General features: G+C 39.3%; 1 long non-coding RNA gene and 1 other non-coding gene across 2 annotated transcripts; one reads left to right on the top strand and one right to left on the bottom strand.

Moving 5' to 3' along the window:
* Positions 1-2,020: 2,020 nt before the first annotated feature.
* On the bottom strand, positions 2,021-2,127 carry LOC140856754 (small nucleolar RNA R71). Its single transcript, XR_012140357.1, has one exon. It is a non-coding gene; the product is annotated as a small nucleolar RNA R71 (small nucleolar RNA).
* Positions 2,128-21,528: 19,401 nt separating this feature from the next.
* LOC140856072 (uncharacterized) lies at positions 21,529-24,305 on the top strand. Its single transcript, XR_012139472.1, has 3 exons — positions 21,529-21,649; positions 22,333-22,524; positions 24,105-24,305. It is a non-coding gene; the product is annotated as an uncharacterized lncRNA (long non-coding RNA).
* Positions 24,306-27,016: the final 2,711 nt, after the last annotated feature.

Genomic DNA, 27,016 nt, shown 5'->3' with positions numbered 1-27,016 from the left:
CTCATGAGTAAATTCAAATTTGGTATCCTTTGCCAAAAGATTAGTCAGTGGACGTGCTACTTTGCTAAAGTTGGCAATAAACCTTCTATAGAATCCAGCATGACCTAAAAATGAACGTATTTCTTTCATAGATTTAGGTGGTGGAAGACTTGCAATTAGATCTATTTTGGCCTTGTCTACTTCAATCCCCTTTTTAGAAATGACATGGCCAAGAACTATTCCCTGTTTGACCATAAACTGATATTTTTCCCAGTTGAGAACTAAGTGCTTCTCCTTACATCGTTCTAGAACTAATTGCAGGTGATTCAGACACTCGAAGAAGGTTAGGCCAAAAACAGAAAAGTCATCCATAAAAATTTCTAGAAATCGTTCTATCATATCTGAAAACATGCTGATCATGCATCTCTGGAAGGTTGCCGGTGCATTACATAGTCCAAAGGGCATTCATCTATAGGCAAAAGTACCAAATGGACAGGTGAATGTAGTCTTTTCTTGATCTTCAGCGGCTATGGGGATCTGGTTGTAACCGGAGTATCCATCAAGAAAACAGTAAAACTCTTGTCCGGCTAGTCTTTCCAACATTTGATCAATAAATGGCAAAGGAAAGTGATCTTTCCTTGTCGCAGCATTCAACTTTCTATAGTCTATACAGACCCTCCATCCCGTTTGGGTCCTAGTTGGGATAAGTTCGTTTGCATCATTTTGGACCACTGTTACCCCAGATTTCTTGGGTACTACTTGAACTGGGCTTACCCAAGAGCTATCAGAAATAGGATAAATTATTCCACTATCTAGGAGTTTCAGAATCTCCTTTTTAACTACATCCTTCATAACTGGATTAAGCCTTCTTTGGGCTTCTCTTGTTGGTTTAGCCTCTTCCTCTAAGTATATTCTATGTTGAACTATAGAAGGGCTTATTCCTTTGATATCTGCTATGGTCCAACCTATTGCCTCTTGATTTGCTTTTAGAACTGACAATAACTCCTCCTCTTGCTTGGGATCTAGGTCTGATGCAATAATTACAGGCAAAGTTTCTTTGGGTCCTAGATATGCATACTTGAGATGTTCTGGGAGGGGCTTCAGTTCTAAAATGGGTGCTTCCTCTATCGATGGTTTAGGTGATGAGTTCACCATCTCAATGATTGGTTCAGTAGGAAGTGTCGATTCTTGATTAATCTGATTTTCTTTAAGTATTTCATTGACATCCTCAGACTCATGGATTAACTAGGGGTTAGACTCTAAGTCGACTTCATCATCACTAATGTCAATGGATTCATAAATACCATCTTGGACTACATTGACATCAGCATGAGAAGAGGATTTCTGTTCTAAGTTAAAAACATTAAGCTCAATGGTCATATTCCCAAAGGATAACTTCATTAGACCATTTCGACAATTGATTTCAGCATTGGCCGTAGCTAAGAATGGTCTTCCTAAAATGACAGGTATATGTCCTTTAGGATTCGCAACTGGCTCAGTCTCTAAAATAATAAAATCTACAGGTTAACCCTAGGATAGATTGAGTTTAATTTATTGTTTCACTTGTTTGAAAAAAAAAAAAAATTGTATAAACATTGAGAACCGTACACCTCGTGTGTGGAGAAGAGTGTCGGGTCGTCTAGTTAGAATTGAGTCAATTCCTGTTGTTCCAATGGCTGAACCAATCCAACCCATGACCCTTAAAGATTTGTGTTATCCAGTTGGCTCCATCCAACCATCTTGTATCAGGTTGCCACAACCCACAGCTAACAATTTTGAAATCAAACCTCAAATCATAAATATGCTTCCAAAATTCACAGGATTAGAGGATGCTTATATATTTATTAGAGAATTTGAGGAGGTATGTGCAACCATGAAACTGCAATTAACAGAGGATGAGGTCAAACTTAGATTAATCAACTTTGCCCTTAAGGACAATGCTAAGAAGTGGCTTTATAGTCTGCCAAACTATTCTGTCACTACCTGGGAGGGCTTTGTGAGAACATTTTAAAAAAAGTATTTTCCCCATCATAAAACAGCTAGGATTAGGAATGAAATAAATCAATTTTACCAACTAGCTGGTGAATCATTTTGGAAGTACTTTGATCGTTTCAAGAATCTTTTGACCCAATGCCCACACCATGGAATAGAAACTTGGAGACTATGCCAGATCATCTATGAGGGGTTAGATTCAAACTCAAGAACCATGCTAGAGTCCATGTGCCAAGGCCAATTTATGGACAAAGAAACTACTGAAGCTTGGCAATTCTTAGAAGACCTAGCCGAGAAAAATTTACAGTGGGAAACAACTAGGGAACCTGATAAAGCTACACCTTCAAGAGGAGGAATGCATCAAATTCAACCAACCCTAGCATCAGAGGCCAAGATTGCAACCTTAACACGTAGATTGGAAGCCTTAGAATTACAGAGACCAGCCAATGTAAATCAAATATCTGCACCCATGTGTAAAGGGTGCAATGCACCAGACCATGTCTTAGAAGAATGTTCCTACTCGAATGAGTGTGCACAGGTGAATGCCACCTATCAAGGACCATTGAACAATTCTTATGCACCCACATATAACCCAGGTTGGAGGAATCACCCAAATTTCTCATGGTCCCAGAATCCTAATGTAGGTAATCCAAATTTCAATCAGCAAAATCTAAGGTCCAACCCAGTGATGAACAACCCGCCAGGCTTCCATGATAATGACAAGAAAATTACCTCTTTAGAGAAAAGCCTAGAAGCCATGATGAAAACACATACCAGCTTTATGCAAACCATGGGTCAACTCATAAATAATAACACCCAAGCTATAGCCCGTCTGGAAATGCAAGTAAGTCAGCTGGCTTCGACCATTAGTGAACGAGAACATGGTAGGTTACCTAGCCAACATGAGCCAACATGAGCCAAATCCTAGGAACCAAAATGGTCCATGACCCCAACAAGGAAACCAAGTTAATGGTGTAAATGCCATTCATACCTTAAGATCAGGAAAAAAATAGACAATAAGGTAGTTGCACTTGATGATATAGATGACTCATCTGCCGCGTCACCTTCTAAAACTACTACCTTTCAACCTCAAGCACCAGAAACTGAAAATTCACCTAGTCCAGTACTTAAAAGTCCTAGAGCTCCTTTTCCAAATAGACTGAAATCCAATAAATCTGAACATTTAGATAAAATTTTAGAGGTATTTAAACAAGTCCAAGTTAATATTCCTCTTTTAGATATAATCCATCAGGTTTCAACTTATGCCAAATTTTTAAAAGATCTCTGCACTAGGAAAAGGACCACTAATGTACCAAAGAAAGTATTTTTGGCTGCAAGTGTCAGTTCATACCTATCTAGCCATGTGCCAATTAAATATAAGGACCCTGGAGCTCCAATAATTTCTTGTGTTATTGGAGAAACCAATATAAAAAAGGCCTTGCTAGATCTAGGAGCTAGTGTGAATATCCTTCCATATTCGGTGTATGAACAACTAGGATTAGAAAAACTTCAACCTACTGGGATCACATTACAGTTAGCCGATAGATCTCTCAGGATCCCTAAGAGAATGGTCGAGGATGTTCTGATAAAGGTTGAAAATTTTATTTTTCCTGTAGATTTTATTGTTTTAGAGACTGAGCCAGTTGCGAATCCTAAAGGACATATACCTGTCATTTTAGGAAGACCATTCTTAGCTACGGCCAATGCTGAAATCAATTGTTGAAATGGTCTAATGAAGTTATCCTTTGGGAATATGACCATTGAGCTTAATGTTTTTAACTTAGAACAGGAATCCTCTTCTCATGCTGATGTCAATGTAGTCCAAGATGGTATTTATGAATCCATTGACATTAGTGATGATGAAGTCGACTTAGAGTCTAACCCCTGGTTAATCCATGAGTCTGAGGATGTCAATGAAATACTTAAAGAAAATCAGATTAATCAGGAATCGACACTTCCTACTGAACCAATCATTGAGATGGTGAACTCATCACCTAAACCATCGATAGAGGAAGCACCCATTTTAGAACTGAAGCCCCTCCCAGAACATCTCAAGTATGCATATCTAGGATCCAAAGAAACTTTGCCTGTAATTATTGCATCAGACCTAGATCCCAAGCAAGAGGAGGAGTTATTGTCAGTTCTAAAAGCAAATCAAGAGGCAATAGGTTGGACCATAGCAGATATCAAAGGAATAAGCCCTTCTATAGTTCAACATAGAATATACTTAGAGGAAGAGGCTAAACCAACAAGAGAAGCCCAAAGAAGGCTTAATCCAGTTATGAAGGATGTAGTTAAAAAGGAGATTCTGAAACTCCTAGATAGTGGAATAATTTATCCTATTTCTGATAGCTCTTGGGTAAGCCCAGTTCAAGTAGTACCCAAGAAATCTGGGGTAACAGTGGTCCAAAATGATGCAAACGAACTTATCCCAACTAGGACCCAAACGGGATGGAGGGTCTGTATAGACTATAGAAAGTTGAATGCTGCGACAAGGAAAGATCACTTTCCTTTGCCATTTATTGATCAAATGTTGGAAAGACTAGCCGGACAAGAGTTTTACTATTTTCTTGATGGATACTCCGGTTACAACCAGATCCCCATAGCCGTTGAAGATCAAGAAAAGACTACATTCACCTGTCCATTTGGTACTTTTGCCTATAGACGAATGCCCTTTGGACTATGTAATGCACCGGCAACCTTCCAGAGATGCATGATCAGCATGTTTTCAGATATGATAGAACGATTTCTAGAAATTTTTATGGATGACTTTTCTGTTTTTGGCCTAACCTTCTTTGAGTGTCTGAATCACCTGCAATTAGTTCTAGAACGATGTAAGGAGAAGCACTTAGTTCTCAATTAGAAAAAATGTCAGTTTATGGTCAAACAGGGAATAGTTCTTGGCCATGTCATTTCTAAAAAGGGGATTGAAGTGGACAAGACCAAAATAGATCTAATTGCAAGTCTTCCACCACCTAAATCTGTGAAAGAAATACGTTCATTTTTAGGTCATGCTGGATTCTATAGAAGGTTTATTGCCAACTTTAGCAAAGTAGCACGTCCACTGACTAATCTTTTGGCAAAGGATACCAAATTTGAATTTACTCATGAGTGCTTGGAATCCTTTGAATTTCTAAAAAATGCACTTGTATCAGTTCCAATCATTCATCCTCCTGTCTGGTCTGAACCATTTGAATTAATGTGTGATGCGTCCGATCATGTTGTGGGCACAATCTTAGGTCAACGAATAAATAAGCTGCCTAGAGTAATATATTATGCAAGTAAAACCTTAAATGATGCACAGCTTAACTACACCACAACTGAGAAGGAGTTTCTTGCCGTTGTCTTTGCTTTAGAGAAATTTAGATCTTATTTGGTTGGGACTCACACCATTGTTTACACCGATCACTCAGCCATTAGACATCTCCTAGCAAAGAAGGATGCCAAGGCATGTTTAATCAGATGGATTTTGCTCCTTCAAGAATTTGATCTAGAAATTAGGGACAAGAAAGGCACTGAGAACGTTGTAGCAGATCATTTGTCCCGAATTCTAGTCGCACCATCTAGTGAACCACCCATCAATGAATCTTTTCCAGATGAGCAACTCATGTCTGTGTCTACTAAACCTTGGTTTGCTGATATTGTAAATTATTTAGCCATAGGTAAGATACCTTCTCATTGGACTAAGCAGGATAAATATAAATTCTTTGCCCAAGTGAAGTATTTCATTTGGGATGATCCTTATCTTTTTAAACAATGTCCTGATCAAATTATTAGAAGGTGTATCCCAGATAACGAAGTCATGAATATTTTATCTTTTTGTCATGATCAAGCATGTGGGGGTCACTCGCGTCTAAGAAAACTGCTGCTAAGGTTCTCCAATGTGGTTTTTATTGGCCCAATTTGTTTAAGGATGCTCATGAATATTGTAAAAGTTGTGCTCAATGTCAGAAAATGGGTCGAACACCAAGCGACACATGATGCCACTCAACCCAATCTTGGTAGTTGAAGTTTTTGATGTTTGGAGAATCGATTTCATGGGACCATTTCCAAATTCCTTTGGAAATAAATATATTCTAGTAGCAGTTGATTATGTTTCAAAGTGGGTAGAAGCAATTGCATGTAGAACACCCGATAGCAAAATGGTCATTAAGTTTCTTAAAGAAAATATTCTCTCCCATTTCGGTATTCCTAGGGCAATCATTAGTGATCGGGGAACCCATTTTTGTAACCGACCTTTTGCAACATTGATGAAAAAGTATAATGTCACCCATAAATTGGCCACACCATATCATCCTCAAACTAGTAGACAAGTTGAAGTGTCAAACTGATAAATCAAATAAATCCTGGAAAAAACTGTTAGTGCCAATAGAAAGGATTGGTCTTTGAAATTAATTGATGCACTTTGGGCATACCGAACCGCTTTCAAGACCAATCTAGGAATGTCTCCTTATAGGATTGTGTTTGGTAAACCATGTCACTTGCCTATTGAGATAGAACACAAAGCCATGTGGGCCATCAATCAACTAAATACAAATTTGAACGACGCTGGAAACCATAGAAAGCTTCAGTTGAATGAATTAGAATAACTTAGAAATGAAGCCTATGAAAATGCAAAGATATACAAGTAACGAACCAAAGCATTTCATGATCAATCAATTATGAGAAAAACTTTCAATATCGGACAAAAGGTACTCTTATATAACTCTAGATTACATCTGTTTCCAGGAAAGCTTAGGTCTAGATGGACAGGACCATTTTTAGTAAAGGAAGTCTTTTCACACGGAGCTGTTGAGATTGAAAACCCAAGTAATGGTGTTATCTTTAAAGTTAATGGTCAACGATTAAAACCATTCTTGGAATTACCTATCAAGACTATTGAAGATGCCATGGTTCTTTATGAACCAACTTATTCTGATTAAGTTGCTTCGAGGTTTGGTCTGGCTGAAGACATAAAACTTAGCGCTTCTGGGAGGCAACCCAGCTTATTTAATTTCTAATGCTTTCTTTGTTTTCAGTTTGCTTAGGACAAATAAATTAGATAAACTCCATTGGGGACAATGTCGGTCAAGTTGGGGGGAGAGATTGAACAAAATCAGGTGTTATCATTTCCTTTTCCTTCCACTATGAGTTATTTCTTGCATTTAATATATTATGTAAAAAAAATAAAATATATATATATATATATGAAATAAATTAATCTATAAAAGAAATAAGAGTAAGTTAGAAAGTATTTGCTAATGTAGTGAGTCACGGAGAAGATTAGCTGGTTAGACTCTTGGTGGCTTAGGTCATTTAAAGACTATTAGCACTTTCAATTGCACATGCACACTAACAAGGTAAAGTAGGTGTTAATTGTAAGGCCAATTAAGGATTTAAGTATTATTTAAATTAGATAATTTTCTCTACACCCCAATTAAAAAAATTTGAATTTAAGGAAAGAGCTACCTGCCTGAAATAAAATACAAAACATAGAGTAAATGTGGATTGCCCTAAGCCTAGTAACTGGGTCTCTTCACCTAAGTCAAGTGTTGAGATTCGCATCAAACGGTGGTGGGAAGGCCAGGATGCTCAGCAACAAAAAAAAAAAAAAAAAAAAAAATTAAAGCTACCTTAGTTCTTTGTTTAATCTGGGGTGTATAGAAAATTAATCGAACTAAGTTATGAAAAATGATACAATTGGCCTGTACAAGTTAATACTGAAATACTAAGTTAGTTATCACTCACACAAGTGCTATAAAACTTTAAGTGTACTCTAAGAAAGCTTCTAAGTAGACTGACTACCGATTCTAATTCGAAGCTCATTACTTAGTAATACTAGAAAACTTCTTGAATTTCGATCTTAAATTAATTTGCAAAGGAAGGATCTTTTTGAAATATGATCTTATTAGCTGGTTAGACTCTTGGTGGCTTAGGTCATTTAAAGACTATTAGCACTTCCAATTGCACATGCACACTAACAAGGTAAAGTAGGTGTTAATTGTAAGGCCAATTAAGGATTTGAGTATTATTTAAATTAGATAATTTTCTCTACACCCCAATTAAAAAAATTTGAATTTAAGGAAAGAGCTACCTGCCTGAAATAAAATACAAAACATAGAGTAAATGTGGATTGCCCTAAGCCTAGTAACCGGGTCTCTTCACCTAAGTCAAGTGTTGAGATTCGCGTCAAACGGTGGTGGGAAGGCCAGGATGCTCAGCAAAAAAAAAAAAAAAAAAAAACAGTGTGAAAGCTACCTTAGTTCTTTGTTTAATCTGGGGTGTATAGAAAATTAATCGAACTAAGTTATGAAAAATGATACAATTGGCCTGTACAAGTTAATACTGAAATACTAAGTTAGTTATCACTCACAAAAGTGCTATAAAACTTTAAGTGTACTCTAAGAAAGCTTCTAAGTAGACTGACTACCGATTCTAATTCGAAGCTCATTACTTAGTAAAACTAGAAAACTTCTTGAATTTTGATCTTAAATTAATTTGCAAAGGAAGGATCTTTTTGAAATATGATCTTATTTTAGTACATTGCTAAGGGACTAGCAATGATTAAGTTGGGGGGTGTGATTTATGTCACAAATTGACATAAAAAGTATCAATTAATATCTAAATTATCTAACTTTATTAAGAAATTGATACTTGTTATTATATTTTGCAGAAGAAGAGATCATCAATAGAAAGAACAAGGAAAGAGGATTCCAATGGCATAAATTTTATGCAAAACGGAGTTAAATTGACCCAAGAATTGAAGAATGAAGAAAGAAGACTCAATTGGGTCAAACCCGAGTCAAATCAGATCAAAATTGATCAAAAATCAACTAATTTGGTGATCTGGTTAGCCGCCTGGTCCACAGCAACAGGCGCATGGACCATGGACCCATCGGCGTACCATAAACCCCCCTAACAACCCTCTAAAACCTCTTAGTCCCACATCTAAAGTTTTGAAAACCTTATAACCCCCAAATACCTATAAAAAGCCCCCAAAGGCCCTTGTTTTATGTATTCTTCCTTCCGATCAAGCTTGTAACCCTAGATAGTGGGGTTTTTAGCTCTCTTCTCAAGCCTCGAGCTTTGAGATTTTTGTAATAATTTTTTTTTTTATATAAAGTCTTATTTTTATGCAATTTCATCTCTTTACATTATGCAATTTATTTTTCTTGCAATTAGGATAGTTTAATTTATGCAATTTAATTTTATGCAATTAGGTTAGTTTAAATTATGCAGTTTAAATTTATGCAATTAGGATAGTTTAATTTATAAAATTAGGATAGTTTATTTTTCTGCATTTAAATTTTGCAAGTAGATTTAGATCATGTCTAGCTAAGCATCCCTTCTAGGGTTTGCGATGAAGCTAGATCACGAGTAGGGATTTTACATAGGGTTATTTCTTTTTCTTAGGGTTTCTTTTTCTTCCTCTTTTGTCAAAAATTTTTGATGAACTACAGTTGGGTCAGAGTCCCTTCATAGTTCATGCTTGATTCAGTGCATAGGAGGAGAAAATCCTAAGGGATCCTAGTTACTACTCCCCTGTAAAGAATCTTGATGGGTTATCGTTGGGCCTTAGTCCCTTCATAATCTATGCTTGGGAAAGACAAGAGGAGTAGTCGTTAGGATCAATAAGAAAAATTCTAGGTAGAATTCCCTAATCTAGATCTAGTGGATTCAAAAACCCTAGATCCTTAGTCTTATTGTCTTTAGCAAACAACTTTCGACTTTCAATTTTTGTTAAAGCTCGCTTGAGCATAGATTTGAAAATCATTTTTAAACCAAGTCTCTGTGGGATCGACCCGTACTCACTGGTCGTGCTACTCTGCACACCGTGCGCTTGCGGTTTTATTTACAAATTTTAAGATTTGCACATCAACCATCTTCTCCTTTGACCAGATGAGCCTCCAGTTTGCAGCTCATTTTGTTAGCAGCTGGCGTCCTCGGAGAGGCTCGGAGTCCCTCATCAATATCAAGCAAAAGGAGGGGAAATCCATCCGAGCTTACGTCAACCATTTCAACATCGCCGCGTTGGAGGTCCGAAACTTGGACCAATCGATCGCGATGGCTGCCCTGAAGGGCGGTCTTCAGAAGAACGATCTTTTATTTTCTCTAGAAAAGAAGTATCCCAGGGACTTTGCTGATTTGCTGGCTCGGATCGAAAGATATGCCTGAGCAGAAGAAGCCTTCAAGATGAAGGATGAGGAGACCGTGAAGGAGCGGCAGGTGGGAGACTCAAGCAAGCCTGCAGTTGAAAAAGGGTCGAGTGAAGCTCGGCCGCATTCTCGAACTCCTCCCAGACACAGGCATATTCGAACTCCTCCCTGAGCTCATAAGCAGAGAAGCCCAGACCACAGAGTTCGACGGAGCTCTCCTCCCGGAAGATTCCACAGTTACGCCCCTCTCAACTTATCAAAAACTCAAGTGCTGATGGAGGTTAGGGAGCAGCTGCCAAGGTCGGAAAGGATACGCTCGCACCCTGGGAAGCGCAACCCAAACAAATTCTACCTCTATCATCGTGACCACGGCCACGACACGGAGGAGTGTATTCAGCTCCGAGATGAGATCGAGGAGCTCATCAGATGAGGTCGGCTCGACAGATTCATTCGACACCGATCCGAAGGAAGGGAAGATCGGCCTAGAGCCCTGCCGCAGCCAGAGCCGCCAAGGAGGGAGGAGCAACTTGAAGATCAACCTCCGATTGGGATTATCAACTCCATCTCAGGAGGACTCCGATGGGGAGCAGACCTTCCGCGGCTATAGGATTCGAAAAATCTACGAATGTATCACCAATAACTTTGCCCTAAATAAAAATTTCTTTCATATTCGTATATTTTTTCTTTTGGCATAAGCTTATAACGACAGGAAGTAACTCCCCCATACAAATAAAATTAAGCATGTTAGGAACAGGAGGAGAACCTCATCCTAACATGAGCAAAGACGAAGGCCCAATTTCTTAAAGACCAGATGGAGGGAGAGGCCCTTGCAACGGCCCTTATGTGCCCCCACAACCTTGTTAGGAACAGGAGGAGAACCTTATCCTAACATGAGCAAAGATGAAGGCTCGATTTCTTAAAGACTGAATGGGGGGAGAGGCCCTTGCAACGGCCCTTATGTGCCCCTACAGCCTTGTTAGGAACAGGAGGAGAACCTCATCCTAACATGAGTAAAGACGAAGGCCCGATTTCTTAAAGATCGGATGGAGGGAGAGGCCCTTGCAACGGCCCTTATGTGCCCCCACAGCCTTGTTAGGAACAGGAGGAGAACCTCATCCTAACATGAGCAAAGTCGAAGGCCCGGTTACTTAAATATCGGATGGAGAGAGAGGCCCTTGCAGTGGCCTTTGCATGCCCCCACAACCCTGTTAGGAATAGAAGGAGAACCTCATCCTAACATGAGCTCAAACTGACTGTCGGAAATAAGAGGAGAATCTCATCCTAACACAAACAAAGGCTCGATCGATCAAGACCAGACAAGGAGGAAAGCCTCCTCAATGGCCCCTCTACACTCTCACGACCCCGTCAAGAGCAGAGGAAAGACCCTCATCCGAACACAGAAGAAAAGGAGAGATGAAAAGAGAAAGCGACGAACTACGCCAGCAATAAGTGAAAAACGAACTACATCAAAGGCACAAGGGACCTCATCTCAACGAGAAAGAAAATCCTTGTCGAAACTCTCCAGTCCCTAAGGGCAAATCAATACAGTGATGACCAGAAACCTTCAAACAATGTCGACATCGAACAAGATGAAAGACAAAAGAAGCTCGGTAAACAACGACTCAAAGCAAGAATAGACGAGGTAATAAGAAAAATTTCTTTTCATTTCATTAGTAAAGTGTGCGTTACGAAGCCTTTGAAGGCCGAGACTCAATGGACCTCATCTCAACGAGAAAGAAAATTTTTGTCAAAAATCTCTAGTCCCTAAGGGCGAATCAGCACAGCGATGACTAGGAATCTTCAAACAACGTCGATGTCGAACAGGATGAAAGACAAAAGAAGTTCAGTAAATGATAACTCAATACCAAAATGGACAAGATAATGGCAATTTTTTTTTTCATTTCATTAGTAAAGTATATATTACAAAGCCTTGAAGGCCAAAAATAGAGACGACAAAAAAAAAAAGAAGAAGAAAGGAGCTTTAAGGAAGCCCAGCTTCTTCCGACTTCGAGCTCTCGATTTCAGTCCTTATTAGGGATTGCCTTAAGTTTTTAACTTCTTCCTCTAGTTCCATCTTTCTCAGCAGCATATCTCGGTACATCTGGTGGAACCACCAGCTCTCACCCTCTGACTCCCGAAGCTTCTTCCTCAGGACCTCAGACTTCGCCTCGACATCTTTGACCGCCTACTGCTTATGGACCAGCTGAATCTTCAGCTGCTGCAGTTTGACCTCCACCCACCCAAGGGCCACAGACAATTCTGTCATGGTCCCCCTCAAGGAGCGGAGCTCGTCAGATTCTTGTGCAGAGGCGAGCTGGACTCTCTCAGATAATTGCCTCCGAAGGAGAGCAACTCATCGGTCACCGTCTGGAGCTTCCTTCGGTAGTCCTCTACTTGCCCGCTCCAGCCGACTTGGTAGGCATTGTAGTTCACCTCAGCATCCTACAGCTACTTTTGAAGGTCAAAAAACTTCTTCGACCAGTCTCGATCGCAGTCGGCTTGGACTGTGACCCAGGACGAGCTCCCTTCCAACTGGCCGATCTTCTCTCGTGCGGCCACCAGCTCGACTTCAAGAGAGCTGATCTTGGAAGTCTAAGCCCAAGATCGATCACTGGCTCATTTCTGGAGTTCCTCGAGCTCCATCACGAAGTCGGCCTTCTTCCAGATGAATTCTGTGAGACCCTTTCTGTGGAGATCCTGAAGGCGAACAGCCTCCGTAGTGACTTTCGAATGGCTCTTCCTCAGTCGGTGAAGTTCATCTTCTAGCTTCTTGGATTTTTTCGTCAATTGACAAACTTCCCTTCTGAGGTCTCGGATCGTCGACTTCAGAGGAATCCCCTGTGGCAGGGGGAGAGCTTCGGCAGGGCACTGTCGTTGGGAGACAAAAGTGCCACGACTCAGATTAGTACAAGAAGACAAAAAGTAAGGAAAAGAATAAAAAAAAAAAAGATGGGGGGGCCCTCTATAAAGAAGGATTCAATTTCATTGATTAAATAATTTTCAAGTACAAGAGAACAAAAAAAAAAATCACCACAAAGGAAAAATACAAAGCTAGAGATTCCGGACCTCTGGGGCAGAAGTAGAGGGGCTCGGCGTCTTTGGAAGATCGTCAACGGTGGCTGTGATGGTCGACGAGATCTCGACTGGAGGAGGACCGACAACGACTTCGGATGGTCTGACTTCATCGTCAGATGCCTCATTCAGGAAGTCGAGATCCAGTTTGGGAAACCTCCCCGCTACCTTCTCTTGGCAGAGTTCGAAACCCTTGATGAAGGCATCCTGGCCGAACTGGACCTTTAGATCCTCCATCACGGGGGAGGCCTTAAACTCCTCCACTGCTCGAGCCCCTGCCTCCGAGATCAGGGATAGAATCCATGCTTTCAGCTCAGAAACCTGTGCCTTCAACTCAGAAGCCTGCACCTTCAGTTCGGAGATTTCAGCCTCAACCTTCTTTCTCTCCTCCTCCAAGGTGGTCCTCAGATCGGACGAGGTTCGTCCCTCCTTTTTCAGTGCCTCCTGGAGACTTAGGACCTCGACGATCTTCTCCTCGAGGTGGGCAGCCCCAGCCAGGCGACCTTCCTCCGCTCGAGCTGCCTCCCCCTTGGCAATCTTCACTGCCTCGACGTTGGCGATGAGCTGGTGCCCAATCTGCAAGAAAGTTCGGGGAGTCAATATAAAGGCTGAAGAATAAATCAAGTAAAGAAGCAAGAAGGAGAAAAATGGTGAGTTAACCTACTTCGAGGAAAGATCCCAGAGAGTCCCAGACCCCCAACTCAGGATCAACAAGGATGATCCTCTCGATGACCTCGGGCAAGATGCACCCTTCGACCAGCTTCTTTATTAAATCCCTGTTGTTGAAGGGGTTTTCCCCAAGGTCTTCCTCAGAGCTGCCGGCCCCCTCGATGGCAACCTTGCGACTGTGGCTCCTCCGGGCCAGGGTCTTCTTTCTCCTAATCCTTTCAGCCTCGGGTGCTCCCTCGAGACGAGCCTCTGGAGCGGGATCCTTGGTCGGGGGGCTCCTTGAAAGGGCTCGGGGGACTTTAGGTTTGGCGTCGGAAGGGACTTCGACGGCGACGGCCACCGGAGCAGGTGCGACTGAGCTTGTCCCTTCTGTCCTGGCTTTCTTCACCGACCCCGAAGTCAAGGCATCTTTTCTCTTGTGGGTCTTGAGACCCTGGGCTAACCTCCAAGCCACGCTTGCATCCATATCTGCAATAAAAGAAGATTAACACAGCTCAGAGATGGAATAAGAGAAAGGGGAAGCAAAAAAAAAAGGTACCGACAAGGTTAAGAGGACTCAGGCCGATGTTGAACAAAAATTGTTCCTTCAGAAGTTCGGGGAGGAGGGGGGCTTGATAGGCCTCGAGCTTTTTGGAGGCTTCGAGGTCGTTCCTTTCCAGGCTAGAAGCCCGACGGACGAAATCCCTCAGAGAGATCCAAGAGGGTAATCCTAGCTCCAAGGTCGGGCATCGGACATAGAAGAACCTCTCATTCCAGTTGTGGATAGAAGAAGGGGTGCCTTTCAGCAACCCCTTTCTACCGAACTGAGGGGAGAAGTACCACCAGTCCTTTGCCGAGGGATGACGCTTGAAGGTGTAGAGATTCCTAAATAAAGAAAGAGTCGGCCGAACTTCAGCTAAACTACAAAGAGAAAGAAACCCTATCAAAAACCTAAAGGAGTTTGGCACGACGAAAACTAGAGAAATGTTCAGAAAATGAAAGAGAGCGACGATAAAGGACGACAATGAAAGCCGAAGTCTGGCACGAAAGGTCTTCTGGTACAGACAGAAGTGACCTGGAGGAGGGGTGCTAGCCCGGTCAGTTGGCCCGGGAAGCTCCAGCTCATACTCCGGAGGAACTCCATACTAAATCTTTATTAGTGAGAGTTCATCCGGAGTCGAGGAGCCGGAGATGGTGTCCGACGTAAAGGCCAGACAAGGTTTGGTCCTAGCTACGGATTCGTCTACAGTACAAGGACTTTGGAGAACTGGGGCTGACAAACTCCTAGAACTGCTAGAAGAGGAGATATCAAAAGACATTTTAGATCAAATGGAAGCCACAAAATCCTGGAGAAATTGGGAAAAATAGCAAACAAGCCCTCGAGGAAGCTAAACAAATAGAATACGAAGAAGAAAGGATAGAAAAATGATAAGAAGTTCTGGAACTAACTTAGATTGACCCCAAGAGTGTAGGAAGATGGCAAGGACGATGGAAGTCAACCCGGAGGATGCCTAAGGCCGAGAAGGATGCTAGAGGAAGCTGAGAAGGATGCTAGAGGAAGCTGGAGCTCTCGGAGAAGAGGAGAGGAATCGAGAGATTCTCTCAGGCAAAGTGAAACCCTTGAAGGAGGAGAACGTGTTTAAACAGACCCCAAGATTTGGCGCAATAATGATTGCAGATCTCCTCTAGCCAGCCTACACTCACCGCGTGTCCCACTCACCTTGATAGACTGTTGGAAATGGCTGACAGCTGACAAAGTCATTATTATGCCATACGTAGAGCCGCACTCCGGTGGGAATTCCAAAAAAAAAAATCTTTTCCAAAAAGGCTCTAGTACTAGCGTGCCGAACGTTAAAATATCTGGCAACCATCGAGTGTGGAAATCGAGGGGAGCAACTTTGGCTGTGAGAATTTCTCTGTACTTCCTTCATTCGGAACCCGAACTCGAAAGTAGAGGGACTGGTGTTGGGTATAAAATACCCCCCGGTCGAAGTTTGTAAAAGACCGACCCTTCCAGGGCTCTTCCGGCTTCTGACCTTGTGTGTGGCGTCTCTCCAAACCCCCTCGACCGTCTGGACTTTTTCGATAATGAACTTCTGCATTCATCTACCGGGCCGCCCCAAAAGCTCTTTGGGCCTCACTGCTAGCCGACCTTCTACAGTAATCAACTATTCTCCAAATCCCTTTCGGATCCCAACCGAGCTCCCGCGAGAGCCGAACTTCTACTATGAGCGGTCTACTCCGAATTCCTACAGCGGGTGGCTGTCCCAAAAGTTCTCTGGGCCTCACTGCCAGCCGACCTTCTACAATAATCAACTATTCTCCGAATATCTTCCGAATCCCAACCGAGCTCCCGCGAGAGCCGAACTTCTTCTAGAGCGATCTACTCCAAATTCCTACAGCAGGCTGTCTACCCCAGATATCTACTGTAAGCAAATTCTATTCGAGCCTCTACTATAAATAAATTTCTTTCGAACTTCTATTACAGGTAGACTTCAGCCGAACTTCTTCGTAGCCGGATCCCAGACGAGCTTCTACCATGGGGCAGGATCCACCAACCAGGTCGTTACTTCGAGCTCCCACGACAATCGATCTTCGATCGAGCTCCTACAATAAGCGGCCTCCTTTCGGCCTCCTACAAGAACCGGACTCCATCCGAACTTTCACAGCGGATGGATTCCAGACGAGCTTCTGCAAGGACCGGACTCTGTCTGAACTTCCACAGTGGATGGATTCTGGACAAGCTCCTATAAGAACCGGACTCCATCCAAACTTTCACAGCGGATGGATTCCAGACGAGCTTCTACAAGAATCGGACTCCATCCGAACTTCAACAGTGGATGGATTCCAGACGAGTTTTTGCAACGGATGGGCTCCAGTAGCTGGATTTCTACAATGATCGATCACCTCCGGATCCCTCAGACTCCTCCAGCAGACGAGCCTCCCCAACACCATCCGAAGTCCACCACCAGCCGACCTTCCGCCAGATTCCTCATGAAACTGGACTCCTCCGATGGATAATCTCAGACGAACTTCCCTAGCAATTGGACTCCTACCGAACTTCGCCAATAGAAAGTCTTCATCCGAGTCTCTACAGCAGATGGTTCTCACCTGTAGCCTCAGTGCCCAAGGCCTCCGACAACAATAGACTCGTCAGCGACCTCGAAAATATCCAAGCTTCTCTTAGATCAACGAGACAGAGAGCCATTCCACTCCATCAAACATCCCAGCCGAGCTTCAGCTGATAGATCCGAACTCTCTGGCAAGCTACGACGAGGGCCTCTACCTTGCTCCACGCTCTGCAACGGATTCCATGCGGCTCCACCACTCTCTGGCAAGCCATGCGAGGGCTGCTACCCTACTCCACTCTCTGCAATGGATTCCATGCGGCTCCATCACTCTCTGGCAAGCCACAATGAGGGCCGCTACCCTGCTCCACTCTCTGGCAAGTTGCGACAATGGACACCACTCTCCGTAACAAACTCTACGTGGCCCTGAACGGCCTCCGATGCCACTGCTCTCCATAACAAACTCCATGCGACTTTGAACGGCCCACTATCAGATGGTTACAAACATCACTGATAATCAGTTATGCTCTCCATCTATAAATAAGGACCCTCAGATACGTTCTTCTCTAAGCTCAAAACTCTATCTCAAAACTCTACTAAAATTTTCACACGAGCACTCCATTTCTGTTGAAGCAGAGTACTGACTTGAGCGTCGGAGGGTCTTGCTGGAGCACCCCCAACTCTGGTTTAGACTTCCCTTGCAGGTCCTGACGGCGGCCGCGGTCATCTTGACTCCAGCAATTCCGGCTTTGACAAAATTTTGCACCAACAGAGCTTATTTTCAAATATTATCATTTAAAGTAATTATTACTATTATCCATTATTTATAATCTTTATTGGCCTTTTGGCTAAAGATGATCATCATTCATAAAGGAAGATTATTATTATATTATTATGAATAATATTACAATAATATATGGACAATAAGAAAATGACATTTACACAGCCTGTTAAGTGTAATGTACACACCCAAGTTAGATAATATCATGAATGTCTATCTTTGGCATTATAGGCTTAGTCATCTTGACAAGAACAGGATAAATGGGTTAGCTTGAGAGGAAAATCTCGACATCAATGATTGCGAATCATTGATAGCCTGTGAGTCTTATCTTCTTGGAAAGATGACAAAGTCACCTTTTAATGGAAAAGGTGAAGGAGCTGATAAAGTTCTAAGTCTTATACATAGTGATGTATGTAGACCTGTGAACTTAAGTGCCAGAGAAAGATATTAATATTTTATTACAGATGACCTATCTGGGCATGGGTGTGTCTGGCCAAATCATTTGAAATATTTAAATGATTCAAACGATGAAAAGGATGACATATCTAGGAGAGAATTGGATTCTCTCTTAGTGGATTCTTTTTCAAAACACAGTGTATCTGAAAGGAGAAGTTGAACTTTGTTAGATATGATTCAATCCACGATAGGGTTCACTAATTTGTCTATTTTAGGATTATGCTCTTGTGTGATTACTTATTTTACTCTGAAAATATACTGAGTAAGTCTATTGTGCAGATTCCATATGAGATATGGATCGGACATAGACCTAGACTCTCTCACCTTTGGGTTTGGAGTTGATCGGCCTATGTCAAAGGTTTGCATACAGATAAACTTGGTTCATGATCCAATAGTTGTTTAAGGGTTACTAATTCTATCATGCTGAAGAACATAAGATGCTCATCAGCAGTAGGGCATTTCTTTTGGAAAGGAGTTCCTTAGAGAAGGAACTGATGCCTATCAAATTGAACTTGAAAGTTTGACTGGTAGAAAATGAACCAATATAATCTAGTAAACCTACAGAATCGGATTTGATTAGATCAAACTCGGAGCCCATTAAAGTAAACAAAATGTAGTGGTCTAACTCTGAGAAGTGGCTTGGAGCCATTAAATCCAAATTGAAGTCCATGAAAATCAATAGTGTATGGACACTAGATGATTCACCTGAAGGAATAAAACCCATTGGGTGTGAATGGATTTTTCAAAAAGATCAGAGTAGCACAAACGAAAAGGTGGAGACCTATAAAGCTCGTTTCGCTATTATCCCAGAGTTAGAACATACATTTTGAACATATATTTTTGTTATGAATAAAGAGGAATCCTGCATTTACAAGTGGGCAAAATATTCTATAGTGTTATTCCTTGTGTTGTCTGTGGATGAAATTCTCTTAATCGAGAATGGCATTCTAGCATTGCAAGGAATAAAGGTTTGGGTGTCATCTAATTTTTTCATGTTTAAGACCAGATATGGTATGCTCACTAATGGTAGTGAGCAGATACCAGTCTGATCTAAGTAAGAACCACTGAAAGATTGTATAGACAATCCTTAAGTATTTGAAAAATACTAAGATCCAGTGACTCAAATATGGAAATACTGACTTTAAACATGTGGATGTTTTGATTTTAGTTAGATCAAGATGAAAATAAGAAAGTATTGGATCATACCCTAATTGTAGGAGCAATCTGCTGGAAAGGTTCCAAACAGAATATGTTAGCCTATTAAGTTAGTGATATAGAGTACATCGTAGCATAGGAAGTTGCTATGTAAGCTGTGTAGTTGCTGAGCTTCATTAGCAGGTTAGGAGTGGCACCCTCCACTGATGGTCCAGTCCTATCGTAGCACTGGAGCCATAAATCTGGCTAAAGAACTAAAGGACCAGCATACTCTGTATTGCTATCACTTTTGATTTTAGATCAGGATGACATCGATCTTTGGAAGATCGATGAAAAAGGAGAACTTGACCGACCCATTTGCTGAGACCTCAGAACTAAGAAGTTCTACGAACTCAAGTGGAAGATAGGATATTTGATATCATTCTGATTGACTTAAGTACAAGAGGGAGTTATTGAAAAATGTGTCCTAAAACCAATCATCTAAGTGGTAGATGATTGGAATTAGTATATGAATTATCTAATAATAATAGTTGTTTGGCATATTCATCATAAAAGTTCTATCTTTCTTAAATGAATTCTTAAATTATGATGAAGTCCTTAGAACCACAATCAATCGATAAAGAAGGATTTATCGGATGGTTCTTAAACTGTTCACGACCAAATGATAAGTTATTAATAAGGACAATAACTTATCAAGTGTAGGTCGCTGTATGCCATATGCGTTGGTTGTCCTCGTAACCAAGTGGTATGGAGACACTAGTATGGCATTCAGGTGAGATGTAGGAGTACATCTGCATTGAACGTGACCAATATAACACTCTACTGTCAAGATTAGTTAACTAAGACCAATGGGTATAAGTGTCCCTCCGACCTGAGATCACCACGGTGACTTGCAAACAACTCACTGTGCTTTGGTGCCGGACTGTCTGTATTTTTAATATAGATTCGAAAGATTTTTGGGTACAGTCAAGTACTTGTAAAGTCAGTGTGCGAGTCAAGATGGGATTGACCACTTCTGATTAACTTCAGGAAGAGAATATCTCGCTGTGTTTCAATTTAGCAAAACTTAGGCCTGGATAATCCTCGTAAGGAGTCACGAGATTTGCAAAAATTTTGAGACACAATAGAGATGACTTATATAAGTGTTGATAGTATACTCAAAGTCATCTTGAGTATTATTAGTCAAAAGGATGAATTATACGGTAACCATGGGTCAGGGTTCTTAGAATGTTGCTTTGCATACATTCGACCTATCTGGACGTCGGGAACCATTGCTAGATGGTTATTTCGACTGGTAAAGAAATTAGTTTCTATGCTACCAGCTTAGGTTTGAACCTATAAGATCATACACATAAGAGGTTGTAACCTAATCAGATAGTTAATTGACGATGAAGAATCGTTCTAAGATTAAACAATCAATGTGATTGATGTTTGACCTAATGCAAGTGTTGCAGGAGGATCATTAGTAATTGGATTGCTAATTGGCTCAATCTGATTGAGCAATTGGGCTAAGATTAAGTCTAATTGATTATAATTTAATTAGAATTGGTTTGGATTTAATTGGATTAAGTCTAATTGATTTATTGGATAAGCCAGTTGCAAGGGAGAACAAGTCCCTATTTGACTAGGACTTGTATGCACCTAATTCCTAATTAAGTTAGAATTTAAATTAAATATGATTTAATCTGATTTAATTAAACTTTTAGTTAGACTAGGATCATCATTAATTAGGTTGTAATTAATTTAAATTGGGTTCAAAGTATTTGACCTAATCTAAATAAGAATCTTAGTTAGACTAGGATTCCATCTTCTCTTGTGCCACATAAGAAAATCAAAGCCCACGCCTACTAATTAATTTCAGATAATTTTTTTATGATTTCTAGATTTAAGAAAAGTAATCTCACACCACTTATTTTAGAGATTTGAATCAGATTTGATCTGGTTCAATATGAAAATTAATTTGGTTCATTGTGGAAAGTGGTTTAGCCTATTTCTCTTTTTGAAAGAGTCCCTCTTCACAAGGACTCTTCCCTCCTTCTCTTGCACCAACTTCCCCCATGTTTATCCTCCATTTTGTTGCCCCTTTTGTGGTATTTTCATGCTATCCATGAAATAAATGAGATAGGGGGCGTCCAAGAGTTGGACGCCCCAAGGACTCCTTGTTAGACTAGGTCTTATGACCTAGTCTGCCATATAAAAGGAGGCCGCCCCATATGCCATGATATAGGAGTCAAAAATTTATGAAAAATTGAGAGAAATACCAGAGGAGAACGAGGAAGACCTGAGATGTTTGAGGCATCAAAATCCATGGAAGAGAGTCCTCTAACAAGAGATCAAAAGTTGATGTCTTGTAGAGAAGAAAGGTAAGAGAGAAGATTGTCTTCTCTTATTGGTTTTCTTTCTTATTTTTTTCTCTTTGTTTTTGTGTTTTTATATGATAAAAATATGAGAGAGAAAGAAAGATTACATGGGTGGTTTGAGGTGCCAAAATTCTTGGAGAAAATTCTTCAATCAAGAGATCAAAGGTTGATGTCTTGTAGAGAGAAAGGTAAGAGAGAAGATTATCTTCTCTTATTATATTTTCTTTCATATTAATATCTCTTTGTTTTATATTTTTTTATATGATAAAAAATCTAAAAGAGAAAGAGGGATGGCATGGTGAATTCATGCTACAAAGAGTTGGAGCATGGTGATCTTATTTTGGATATGATATGATCATGTTCTGATGGAAGAAGAAGAAGAAGAAAAGGTCTTTTCTTAAGGTTTCTTTTAGAACCCTTCTTCTCCATAAATCATGAGATTTTTCTATGAGAAAAATCAGATATCATAAGATCTAAAAGCTAAAGAAATATCAAGAGAAGAAGGTCTTCTCATGTCCTAGCATAGAGATGTTTTCAGGATATCAATTGTTGATGTACTGAAGGAGAAGATCTGTCTTCTCTTAGGACCTTTTTCTATTAAATACTAATTTTGATTTTAGGGAGATCAAAAGGTTTGAATTCTTCCATATTCCTTCTCATATTCTTTATCTCTTGAAATATCCAAGAGATCCGAAGAATATTTTTTAGATTAGCCATCCGGAGAGATCTGCAAGAAGCTAGCACTTCGAGCGGATCTTCGTTCGACGAACCTTCGATTTTGTTGCAGCCTCGTGTGGATCACCTGTAGAGATCGGATGCATGTGCAACTCTAAAGGCAATAAAAAAAATTAATCATGGAGTTCTCGACCCGCATGAAGGTAAGAGATCTGATCTCTTTTTTTATCTAGATGTGATCTAGGTTTTAGATCTAAAAATATTTTAGATCTAGGGTATTGATTTGATCAATATCAAATCTTTTATTTTCAGATTTATAAATGCAATATGACATGTTATAGATCCTAATTATAGGGTTTAGTAATTTGATTACATGTATTTGTAGATTAAATTATTTAATTTACATGTTCCATTGTGTTATATTTCAAAAAAAGTTTTGAAATTCATGCATGAAACCCTGCACCTTTTCCAACAGTATGACTTCTAATCTCTCATTAATTTGAATGCTAGTGTAGTTTGATTGTAATCATCAAGGAGTTTCTAGGGTTTTGTGTTTCGGTAGTCATGTTTAATTATTAAACTTATTTTCAATAGTTGAATGCATGAAAAATTTTTGAAAATTATATTTTGCTACGTTATCAGAACCCAACAGTAGTATCAGAGCCATCCTTAATTGATTCAATCAAACATCATGTTATTATTGTGATATGGATTAGATCCAATTCATATTATATCAAAATCAAATTTTTTGATTGATGTTTAATTGATATTTTTTATGCATCTTTGTTAAGCATAAATGTTATCAGCCCATGATCGAACTTGGATATGAGATTCTATGATCTTTAGACTTATGAGACAAGTTTAGGTTAGATCCTATGATCTAATTTTTTACGAAATTGTTAATCCAGTGCATGTGATGCATGCAGCCTTAGAATGGTATATTGGATGTACATTGTCAAGATTTAGGGTTCTTGCATATGATGCATTCACCTAAGATCCAAGGGCCGACCATCATGTAATTGGGCTTTCATCATTATAGATCATCCATTATGATTATTGCCCCAAGATATGTGTGGAGCCGTAAAATTTTTGATCATGGAAAGGATGCTTCAGATATGGATTAGGATTTTTACTGATAGAGTTGTTTTAACTATAATTCTTTGATCTAATGTAATTAAAATTTATGATTATAGATTTAATCAAATTCATAGTTCTAATTTGATTAGAAATTATGTTTAATTAAGATTGATCAAATTGTTATTGATCTAATTTGATTAGGGCTTGAGTTATGATTGATCAAATTTTTTGTTAACCTAATTGGATTTAGGTCTAATCTAAGACTTGGTCAACTCAACTCAAAAGGATGACAATTGATTAAATTAAAATTGGATCAAGAGTTGAATCTGAATTAAAAATCCTAGATGGGTCTTATGCCCATATATTTAAACATCTCTATTGACATATTTGTGAATGATATCATAATTAAAATAACATGAGTAGTTTGTTATCATGTTTTATAATTATTATAAAATGCATGATGAGTGGTTATGGACTATGGTACATCTATGTGATGGATGTATGCATGAATGCTTCCATGTTGGCTGATTATATAAATATATTTGTAATAGTTGCAATAGGGACCGGATGCTCCTGATGCATTGTATTATCAACTGTATCTTTCTTTTGTATGTTCCCAACTGTTGATTGAAACTTTTACATATTGATGTAAAATTATAAAAAAAATATTTAAAAATAGATAAAAATTATTTTTTTTTATTTTCAGATAAAGATCGAGCATTCATGAAAGTCTTCATAGAGATGAAGATTGGACTACCAGACGTTTGGAGAGAAGAGGCACATTAAGATTGACCATGAGATGGTTCAATCTATGATGTACCTAGGATTAGACCCATATACCATCCTGTGGCTTGGATGTATATTATTAAAAAGTCCATAACCATTTGATTTCTTTTATTTGCTCTTACATGCTAGTAGTTAAAATTTAAATTGCATATGATGCATTTGTATATATTTTGGATGTGCATGAGACCTAAGTCTCTCATTTAAATTATATTAAGTCATAATGGTGAAGTGTTAAGAACACTACCCATGCCTTCATTTATGTCGAGCCAGTATTATGTCAAGAACCATAGTAGGCTTGTTGTGCTATCCACAAGGCTTACTGTAGAGACTGATTTGATACTATCTTAGTGCATAATGAAGCTAATGATATTTAGTTCATACTAAGTCAATAGAATATGTCAAAAACTGTAGTGAGTTTGTTATGCTATCTACAAGACTTGCTATAGAGATTGATATGATATTGACTTAGTGATACTTATAGCATATTTTGGTAGTGATGCCTTGTTGTGCTATCCACAAGGATAGTATTATTCAGATATAACCATATAGGATTGAAAGATACAACTTAACTAAAATACTATAGTTTATTGTGCTATCCATAAGATTATAAGTATTTTAGAGATAAAAGGTATGTTGAGAGTTGCATGAGGTACAATTGGTAAAGAGTTACCTACCCTTGAACTCATAGGAGCTTATTGTGCTATCCACAAGGTTTTTTATGAGGAATTGGGATCTCAACCCCACTAAAAAACTTCATGATAGATTTTCTCATTTTTAATACTTGAGGATTATGAAATTTGCTAAAATAATAGGAGACACAATTAGATAAAAGACTTCATCTAAATTGTGTATGTCATCATGAGTAGTCCTTTTATGTTCTTATATATTAATCTGCATCTTCACTATCATTGCATAGTATATTTGATGCCTTTTTGACTGAACTTCATGGATTGATTAAGGAACCTGAGAATAGTTCTCACTTAGGAGATAGTCTCCTATTCTCTTGATTTCGATTTGATCGGAGATGATACTATAAAGAAGAAAAAATTACATATGCGATATGGTGGGGTGACAGTATGACTGTCAAGTGTATCCTGATTAACTTAATCATGCGATTAAGTCAATATCATGGATGGTGAATTAATCCAGAATTTGATCCTGCTAACTCTCTTGGATTCTTTCTTTAACATCTCCTAGGAGAAAGGCAAAGAATGTCTTCACCAAGGGTATCAATTTTTATTACAGTAATAATGAGCATTGGAAAGAAATTGCAAGAGTTGTCTTGCAAATATGAAGCAGAAGCAGGATGCAAAAGTTGTATCTGCTAATGGTTTGTATATGATATAAACTAATTTATCATTGAGTGTTTCAGCTTTAGAATTTTGGGTATGAGATACCTCATATAGGTCTCACTTATGCAAAGCATTGCTGAGCCTATAAAACTGAAGAGAGGTGACTACATACTTTTTGGCACTGATGGATGGTCTATTCATGCTAAGGTCGAAGGAACCTACTTATATATGTAACATTCTAGCAAGATTTAGAAACTAGTAGACTGCTATTATATGCCTAAATTTATTAGAAGCATTATTTCAATTCTTTTGTTATTGTAAGAATGATTTTGAAATTAATGTAAAGAGCAAAAGTGGCTTTTCTTTTGATAAATTTTATGGCTATAGATTTATGATAATGGTCTCATATTTCTATCACTCAATGATGTTGTTCTCCATGTTGATGAGAACAAGAGAAGAATATATCTGGCATGGCTAACTTGGCCATTTACTGGATATGATTTTGAATCATATAGAATTTGTAAATCTTATCTCATGGGTAAAATGATCAAGATCCCATTTACTGGACATGAGAAAAGGCACGAGCAAATTATTAGGCCTTACACATATGGATGTTCAAAGGCTAATAATATCTCGACCCAGAGATGGATACCCCATATGAGATATGTTGTGTTCTTTAATTTACTTCATAGATCTTGTTATCTTATTTTGAGGATATATCCTAGAAACTGCTGCATATGCTTTGAATTAAATACCATCAAAATCTATTACTAGCACTCCATATGAGATATGAAAAAGAAAAATGGCAGGTTGCCCAACTTATGTGAAAAGAGTTGATGTACATAAGTTTTGTGCTAGATTAGGTTTATATACATTTATAGGTTATCCTAAGAGTAGTATGTGATACTATTTCTATCACCCTACAGGACAAAAGGTGTTTTGTCAGTAGGTATGCCACTTTTAAAAAAAAAAAAATCATCTAAGAAGGGGATAGTGGAAGGATAATTGAACTTGAGAAGTTCAAGACCTATGAACTATCCTATCATAACCTGTGGAGTGTTCATAAGTTGATTCTCGACTAAATGTACCCTTTGATAAGGCATTGCCATGACACACACCTTCTCTTCGAAGGTCAATCCGAGTGTGTAATGTACCACTCAGATATGGATTTATCATTGAGAATGATAATATACCACACATCATTGTGAATGATGTTCCTTGGCCCATTCAAAAATTGTTATGAGTAGAGACTCTGATAGATAGCTTGAACCATAAAATCCAAAATGGACTCCTTGTACATTAACCCAAATATGGATTTTGGTTGAAGTGCCTATGAGTACGACCCAATAGTTTGCTAACAGGAATGTCCATTCGAATGTTGCTTGCTATAGCCACATACTATCTCGAGAGTTTGTCTTTAGTGGGAGGGCAAATTTATTTATAGATTAAAGCAGGCATCGAGGAGTTGGTACTTCTATTTTTAATAAGATAGTCAAAATACTTAACTTTATCAAAATATGGATGAACCATGTGTGTGTAA

The sequence above is a fragment of the Elaeis guineensis genome, chromosome 3 (assembly GCF_000442705.2).
Source record: "Elaeis guineensis isolate ETL-2024a chromosome 3, EG11, whole genome shotgun sequence".
Classification (NCBI taxonomy): domain Eukaryota; kingdom Viridiplantae; phylum Streptophyta; class Magnoliopsida; order Arecales; family Arecaceae; genus Elaeis; species Elaeis guineensis.
This window is presented reverse-complemented; position numbering and strand designations above follow the sequence as displayed.